This window comes from Citrus clementina, unplaced genomic scaffold (genome assembly GCF_000493195.1).
Source record: "Citrus clementina cultivar Clemenules unplaced genomic scaffold, Citrus_clementina_v1.0 scaffold_10, whole genome shotgun sequence".
Classification (NCBI taxonomy): domain Eukaryota; kingdom Viridiplantae; phylum Streptophyta; class Magnoliopsida; order Sapindales; family Rutaceae; genus Citrus; species Citrus x clementina.
In genome coordinates, this window is record NW_006263302.1 from 1 (window position 1) to 9,704 (window position 9,704).

Genomic DNA, 9,704 nt, shown 5'->3' on the forward strand with positions numbered 1-9,704 from the left:
AACACGTTACCTATTTCTGTCATGTAATGAGTGCGCAGAGTAGGGAATAGTGTATCTTTTAGTATTACCATCATAGTAAGCCATCTGCCCTTATCCTTTAGGTCACATTTTAGCTGTGCACATTTCAGGAACTTGTCACGGATATGAACCTCTATCCGTTGGGTTCTTGGGGAATCTGTTTTGATCGATGCAGTAAGTCTGTGTCGATAGCTATGATGTACAATTTTCTTGCGAGTGAATTTTCTGTAATATCCTGATAAACATATAATGTGTGAGAATTGATCTTTTTGTCAGGGTTCACGGGGGGTGGGGGGAGGGAATGAATCTATGTATTCTGCATAAGCTTATATGGTTTATCTAGGTGGCAATCCAATCTCGTGGTGCTCAAACAAACAAGAATTAGTGATGCGTTCCACAACAGAAGCTGAGTACTTGGCTATTGCAAATGCAGCCTCTAAAGTTTGATGGGTTCAAAATTTAGCTCATGAACTAGGCCTTCACTTGATTCACACTCCTACCATCTACTGTGATAATACTTGAACCTGTTTGTGTCACAATCTATTCTTCAATTCAACAATAAAACTATAAATTATTTTAAATATTAAAAGATTTGTTTTAATATTATGAGTTAGTTAGCTATAGCTTATTATTATTCTATTTGCATTTATGAAAAAAATTAATTTTTTTTCCTTTTGTTACTATATTCAAATGATGTAATGGTCAAAATGGGTTTGTGAGAAATTTTTTTTAAACTTGATGGTCTACATTTATGTTTAAGAAAGCCACAGAGGTATAAGTATTCTTCTCTCTCTCTCTCTCTTTTAATTGTAAGAGCATTTTCAAAAGGCTCTATTAATTTTACTCTTCAAATATTTATTTGCTTACTTATGTGGCAAATAGGAGAGTAAAAAAATATATTATTCTCCAAAAGACTCTTAAAATAAAATAAGTTAATATTATTTTAATCAAATAAATATTTCTTTCAAAGGAAAAATAAATGGTAATTAAAGCACTTCTCTTTCTCTTTCCAATAAAAAATTATAAAATATAAATTGAAGAAGGAGAAATCAACTCTACAAAATTGAAGAGAGATAATCATTTCTTATTTAAAATATCTTAATTGGAGTGTCTTTTGAAATCTTAAATGCTGATATATCTCTTCAAATAAATAATAAAATCTTATTTGAAAATTGTTTTGGAGATGCTCTAAAGGCTTTGTTGCAACTTACTCTATTCTATTTAAGTGGGTGTGATTGATTATAATAAAATAAGGGCAAGTGGTGTGCTAGTAATTTATATATTATTTTAATGCTTTCCTAACTTATTTTATGTTAAGTTATATTTTATTATATTAATTTTTATTTTTATTTTTAAATTTTGTCATTGTAGGAATATTGGAAATATTTAAGTGAAAGGAAGCGAAAAGAGAAAACAAATTGGAGCTTAATGGAAATAATTGCAGATTGTGGGAGAAAAGATGAAATAATAATGCTTAAAGGAGAAATTATTAAATTTATTGCCAAATAATTTTATAGATTTATTGGCTATTTATACAAGTCACGTGCATAATTACATAAGCATTGGCCTTTGATTCAAGTTGGCTTCACGTGCATGCATAAACTTAAGTGGCGGCTTGGCTTTTGTTTTTAATCCTTTCCATGTGATGATTTTTTTTTTTTTTTTGAGGAGAAAAACTCAGCTTCTATTGATTAAACTTCGACAGTAACAACATGATTTGGACTGGAAAATCATTTGTCCAAATTTCAAGGTTTTCAAAATCTAAGGCCACCTTAGCTAATGCATGAGCCATTACATTGCAGTTCATAGGAACGTGATGGATAGGGAAATAATTCTGATTCTGTAGCTTTGCCTGGATTTCCTCAATGTTCCAGCATATCTCAGTCCTGCTACTTCTTTTACCCATAGAGAGCTCTACCACCTATTTGCAATCTGATTCGATTATTGAAGGCATGCAATTTGTCTGTTGAGCCACTTGAAATCCGAAAATCACTGCTTCAGCCTCCATGTTTGCCACATCTCCTTTAAAAAAGACCTTTTGCACTGCTGCAGCAACTATCTCACCCTTTGTGTTTTTAATTACTACCCCCAATCCTGCTTTTGACTGAGAAACTTGGATAGCTGCGTCCACATTCACTTTGAATCTGTTAGCTGGAGGGGGCTCCCAATTTTGCTGGCTATTCTTATGACTCGTCGAACCTTGAGCACTTGGACTTTTAATTCGTCTGTACGACTCCACAACAGCTCCTGCCCTTGCTGCTGTCACAGTTGGATCTTTTTTCTTTCATTCTATCACAAAGCAGTTTCTTGCATACCAGACGGCCCAGCAAATCGCAATTATTTGCTCCACATCTTCTTTCTTTCTCTTCTTTGCCATCTCTTACAGAACGCTTAACATGTCCTGATGAGCCATCCGTTTGATTTCTTCATGAAATTCTGTCAATTTCCACACTTTGCAAGCATCTTTACACTCCATTAATGCATGGAAAGCATCTTCACTTTTACAACATCTCTGGCAGACTAGAGTCCTTACCACTTTTTTCTTCCATAAATTGTTTGTTGTTAGAAGCATGTTCTGAGCAGCCCTCCACATAAAGATTTTCATTTTCTCTAGGATGGCTGCCGCCCAAATAACTCTCCACTGAGTCTTGGAAATATCTGAGCAGCTTGGGAGGCCTGGGAATTTTAGTCTCGCTGCCACCTGGTGCCCACTTTTAACTGTATAGTTGCCATGCTTGTCAAATTTCCAAATCAAAGCATCTTGTCGAGGATTTCGAGGAAAAGGAGTTCTCAAAATCCTTTATGCAGCGTCACTTGAAAAGTAATGAGCCACCACGTCCTTCCTCCACTGATTATCCCCATCAATGAAATCAGCTACCAGGGCATTATGTTGCAGATCAGGCTGTTTGATTTCTCTAGAGAGCTCCATGTTCTAGATCCAATTGCTATTCAAAACAGGCACCTGCATCCCATTCCTTATCCTCTATCGAACTCCTTTATGTAAAACTTGTCAGCCCTATAAAATGCTTCTCCAAACAAAAGAGGGGTTGGACCCTAGCTTTGCCTCCATAAATCCAGTGTGTTTGAAGTATTTAGCCTTTAAAATTTTTTCCATTAGAGATTCAGGATTTTGCAAAATTCTCCACCTCTGCTTGGCTATTAGAGCCTAATTGAAACTTGAGAAATTTCTGAACCCCATTCCACCTCTTGTCTTGGCATGACACATTCGTTCCCATCTTGCCTAGTGGATGCAGCCTTGAGTTTTGGAGGATCCCCACCAAAATCTTGCTAGGGCTCTTTTAATGTCTTCACAGAGAGTTTGGGGAATCTTGAATACGCTCACTGCGTAAGCTGGAACAGCTTGCACTACAGCTTTTATAAGGACTTCTTTTCCCCCACATGAGAATCTTTTACTTTGCCAACTGGATAACTTATTCAAGACTCTTAGCTTTATGTCATTGAAAAATCTGATCTTACTTCTCCCCACCATAGATGGTAAGCCAAGATATTTCTCGTGCTTAGAGACCACATTCAGCCCAAAGATGCTTTTAATCTCCTCCTTTTGACTTTGGTTTGCCCCCGAGCTAAAAAACATGGATGACTTATCATAGTTTATGACCTGGCCTGATGCAGTTGCATAATCATCAATTATTTGCTTTAAATTTCTGCAATCAATGGTTGATGCCCTTGTAAACACCAAACTATCATCTGCAAATAGCAGATGAGTGACTGACAGGTCTCTATTAAACTTCAGCCCATGTATTTGACCCCTGTTTTCAGCTTGCAGCAACATATTCGAAAATATTTCTGCACACATGATGAAGATATAAGGCGAGAGAGGACAACCTTGCCTTAAACCTCTTTGCGGAATGATAAAACCCCTAGGCACTCCATTGATCAAAACTGAGAAGCTTGCTGTAGAGATGCATTTCATAATCAAATTCACCCATTTAACAGGAAAACCCATCTTTTGCATTATGCATTTTACAAAATTCCACTCAATCTATCATACGCTTTACTAATGTCTAACTTCAAAGCCACCAGCCCTTGTCTCTTACTCCTATTCAATCTTATTTTATTCAAACACTCATAACCTATAACAATGTTATCGGTAATAAGTCTATTTGGTATAAAGGCACTTTGCGTAGGGGAGATGATATCATTTAAAATTTTCTTTAGCCTATTAGCCACTATTTTTGCAATAATTCTATAAATAACGTTGCAAAGGCTAATTGGCCTAAATGCATTCATTGTCCTAGGCTTTCTCAGTTTTGGAATCAAGGCAATGAAAGTATGATTCAAAGGTGCGATGTTACCTCCCTCATTCAAAATGTGAAGACATGTCGTGATCACTCCCTCTTTCACGGAGCTCCAGTGCTTCTGAAAAAAAGCTACAGGGAGTCTGTCTGGGCCTGGCGCTTTCGTGGGACACATTTGGGCAAGGGCTTCTACAATTTCTTCCTCTGTAAACAACTGATCCAAATAGTCTTCCATCTCTCCAGTGATCTTGGCTGGAAGGTCTGAGATAGCCGCATCCATTTGTTCTTGTGAAGGCATAGTTGTGGTGAAAATTTTTTTGAAGTGCTCACCGAACATCTTTTCCACCACTTCCATATCTTTAATCCAGCTGCCATTTTCATCTTCCAGACCTCTTATTCTGTTTTTTTCCTTTCTTGTCGAGGCTTTTGAGTGGAAAAATTTCGTATTCTTGTCTCCCTCTTTTAGCCAATCCGCCCTCGATCGTTGCTTCCAAAAATTTTCATCATCCAGAAGGATGTTGTCAATCTGATTTTCTATTCTTCTAACTTCCTCCCCACTTTTGAGATGGCTGCAATTGCTCTTTAACTCATTGAGCTTATTGGTTAACTCCTCCAACTTTCTTTTCCTCCCACCGAACTCCTCTTTACTCCAAATCTTCAGCCTAGCTAAAGAGACTTTTGAGATCTTCTTGAACATTTCAACTGGATTTCTGCCGCTCCAACAGCTGCCTTCTTCTCATTCATTCTTGATAATTTCCTTGCACCTCTCATAAGGACTCAACATATCTTCATAGTGGCACCTGTGGGGAGTTCTCTTTTCATTTCTTTCTTCCTCTCCTTTTTCCAAGACCTCTAACATAATAGGATTATGATCTGAGCTCCAAGAAATTAGATTCACCGTTGCCTTGTCTTGAAAATGGTTTCTCCAGCTGCTGCTTCCCAAAAATCTGTCCAACTTCTCTTCAATTATATTTTCACCGAACCTCCTGTTTGATCACTTGAAAAAGTAGCCCGTGCTCCCTAAATCAGTTAGATCACAGTCTCTTATTGCTTCCCTAAAATCATTTACCATACACACTCTCCTGTCTTTTCCCCCTAGCTTCTCGTTCAGATTTAACACCTCATTAAAGTCTCCAAAGCATAACCATTGCAAGGAAGATAAGGTATTTAACCTTCTTAAGAGCTCCCAAGTAAACTTTTTCTGGTCTGATTCCGGATGGCCATACACCCCCGTACACCTCCAGTTACTCCCAGTTTCGTTGTAAACCACAACATCTACATGATGCTTGCTGTACGATTTAATCTCCACATTTATCTCAAGAGTCCACATCATGGCCAAGCCACCCCCTAACCCATCTCTACTAACAGCAAAGCAGTTCTGGAACCTTAAATCATTTGCTCTCTCTTGCATTTGTTTTGCCGTCATTTTTGTTTCGCAGAAAAAACAAATATGAGGCTTGTGCTTCTGCAAGAGTTGCTGGGCTTCACGGAACGTTCGGCTTGTGCCCAGCCCCCAAACGTTTCAGCTTAAGAGTTTCATTGTTGTCGGCGGTGCTGGTTCCCAGCCACCGCCGATATCTCTTTCTCCACATTATGAAATTCCACTATGTTTCCACTTCTATCATTCTCAAAATTCAAAAAAGCAGCTCCTGTGTTAGCTTCCAAGTGCTGTGCTACTGTTTCAAATTGTTGTGGGCTAGTTAGCTTACTCTTCTTTGGCTTAGGATTTTCCCAATCTATCGAGCTGCTAGGCCTTTTTGCTTTTTTGATCCCTTCCTTTATTCCCCTCATTTCTACCACATTACAGGCTTGGTACTTCCACTTCTTTTTTCTAGGCCTTGTTTTTTCCGTGTTAGGCCCACTCTCATTGCTTTCAATTTCGGATTCCATCAGACTCTAGGGTCCTCCAGCTTTTTGTTTACAGCTCAGCTCATCCAGAACACCCATCATTTCCTCCCTTTCTTGCTCAAAATTTCCCACTCTTTCTGAAGACCCATCATTTTTATTTTTATTTTGATTTTGACATTGCTCATTTCTTTCTCGCTGTTTTTCTTTCCCGCCCATAATTTCATTCTTCTCGAGCACTTCCCATCGGGTGGTGGCATCATGTTCTGACCTTTTACATACCGTACAGCTATCACCTGGTGCTCCATGATCTATGACCTCTAGCATTAATTGTGCCTCACCTACCTTCTGACTTTCTCCCATTTGTTTACTTTCACTATCCATACCCGGATTCAGTCGGGTCTGGATCATATCATCACCTCCGCCCGATTCTCCACATTTGCCTTGGTTCTCTTCTGTTTGGCTTCTACTTGGTGCTCTCTTTGTTGGCATTGTGAAGCCTGTTTGAGCTCTGGTAGGTTCCGAATCCCATCTTTCTCTCCCTCTGTTCTGTCTTATTCTTTCGGATATAGTGATTGCCTTCAACCATGGGCCATATGGAAGTTCATCCTTTGATTATGACTTATAATGGACACATTCCCTAAATTGGTGCCCTATTCTCCCACAACAGAAATAGAAATCGGGTAGTCGTTCATACATTACTCTCATAGGAATGTCTTCTTCTTCTTCCCCTTATTGTTCTAATTCTATCAACTTTTTCAGCGGCTTTGTGAAGTCTATCGAGATCCTCATTCTTAGGAATTGTCCAAAACACTCCCCAGTAGCGTCTGTATCTATTTCTTCCACTTTTCCAATTCCACAGCCATCTCCTTTGACATACACATAATAGGTACATCATGAATTTGAACCCAAAATGATACATGGCTAAACTTCTATTTTTTGACGTCCCCTATTCCAACTTGTTCCGAAAGTACAATGAGAGCTCTATCGAAATGCCAAGGGCCTCCCATGATAATGCTTCTCTTATCACTTTCAGCACCAAATTTGAACATAAAAACATTATCTCCTAGACTCTCTATTTTGACTTCCCGAGAAGTTTTCCATACCTTTTGCATTGCAGTTTTCAGACCTTCAATGCTCACCCCCCTTGTATAGAGTACCTTCCCAATCAGACACCCTGCTACAATCTCCTTCCCTCTTGCCTTCATATTGCTTCTGAACGCAACTCTCCCTTCTTCCTCTTCGCTTAACTTGATAGCTCTGCATCTTTTAATTAATTCTTCTGCATCCATATGATTTACTTCAGCAGTGTAATCAATAGAATTAAAAAGCACTCAACCACCCATCCGAGAGTGACACAATTAGAGTCATGACGGCTCTACTACCCCTCTCATCCCTATTAGTTTTCAAAGAAAACTCCTAAAGAGAGAGACGACCAAAGCAAGGCCTTTTTCCATGTGATGATTTAGGGCTCACAATAAACGCTATTATAAAAGCTAGACTTGCGGCAGAATTAAAAGAAGAAAGGAAGCGGCAGCTGCACAAATTGAGAAGACAAGAGAAAAACCGAGAGCAAGAAAAAAAAAGAAGAGAAGCCACCACTGTAAATCCGGGAGCAACAATTTGGTGAAGTTGATTGCAAAGATTGGAGAGAGACGGTTTCTTAAGTTTACTCTTTCTCTTTTTTTTTCTATTATTTTGCTTGAATGTTCCTAATTAAATTCATGAATTCTCTTTATAATCCCATTGACTAATTTATTTTACTAGGGTTACGATGTAGCCTAATTATAAAAATTTAATTCCATAAATATATGTTATTTTTAGTTTATTATTTCATGGTTGAGTGTTCATTATTGTGCTTAATGCTTTTAAATATCTTGCCAATATTTGAATGATTTGAGGATACATAATGAGACCGAGAGGAGATTTATGTATTTTTGCTCTGTGTAATAGATGCCATGAATAAGACAAAAATGTGCCAACGTGATTCATGTAGTTTTTTAAGAATTTCCATAGAGCTTAATGAATATTTGCGTATTTAAATTCACATAGAGATATAGTGGGTTGATATGTGAAAGTATTTTTAATATTATTCGAGAGATGATATTGAATAAAGTAGGGAAATTCACTGTCAACATGGGTAATAAACTTTAATAGCATAGATGGAAGATTAAATTGGATTGATTATGGTGAAATCGGATGTCCTAGTATCTTAATCTTTTAGTGATTTCTATTTGTGTCTGCATATTTATTTGATATTTAGTTATTTTATTTTATTTTAATTTTTAATCTAAATCCGCCTATTTGATTGTTCAAATAAATTATGGTTAGAATAATTTCGGTAACTAATAGGATATACAATCTCTATAGTAAGATACTCTATTCTTCATTATATTACTAGTGCCGACTAATACACTTGCTAATTTATGCAATAACAATAATCACCATAGTTGTAACAGTAATGTAGGTGACAAATGATCCCTAGAGCTTGACCAAGTGGTTTTAAAGCAACTTTGTACATCTAGTCATTCAAGTTCTCCTCCGAAGAGAGGCAGAGATTAAAAATTGATCAAAACTTTTTTCATCCTTCTACTTAAAAAAAAAAAGTCACAAACGTTTTGTAATCTAATATGTCACATTAATTTTCTTTTTCGTTTTTCTTTTTAACAATGCTTGTACACTAGTGAGGCTTGAACCCACAATTGAAATCTTAGAAAAGTCATTCCTTACCCCAGGAGATAGACTTGGCCTAATTTTATTATTGTAAATAATAAATTTCTATGTACTAGCAAAGAGTAGTGATGACATCAATCAAGTGAATGATAAGATTCTATATTTAATTCACTTAAGAAAGTTATCAATTACTTGATGAATATGTAATATCATATTATTTAAAATAAAATTTTAAATGTCTAATATTATTCATTAATAAAAGAAAAGAAAACCGACAAACAATTGGGCCACATGGACCAAAACTGTTCGGTGAGATGTCAAAAACCATGTATGTGTGATCGGACCAAAACTGTATAATTTCTTGCACCATCTAAATCAAATAAAGCAGCATGGGCCGATGTCTTGTTTGGTGAATGTCTTCTTTTCATATGGACCAATGTCGTGTTTATTGGTGTCAGCTGTGAGCTGCCACAAGTTGTGGGCAAAAGAATTTCAGAAATCAAAACAAATTATTTTGACCATTTTAGCGTCGTGTCTTTTAGCAGTTCAAATGGAAAGCAAGATTCCCCTTTCATCATCCGAAATTAAATGAATTATGATACTAGATATTTATATAAAGAGTAGGGCTGTTGCCACTCTTCATTAATCTCATAAATTTTTTTTTTGTGTTATAATTATATTTAAGGACATACAAATATAATTAATTTAATTTATATTCTCTCTCTCTTTCATAGTGTATGATTTTTCTTTTCTTTTTTTTTTTTTTTATAATTTCAAATCCAATTTGTCCGTTCTCAGCATATTAGAATCTCTATTGTTTTTTTCAATTTTCATTTTTGAAATCGAAGAGTAAATGGGAAAAGGAACATGAGACTTTTGGCAAGAGAAGAAAGAAGAAGCACTACGTAC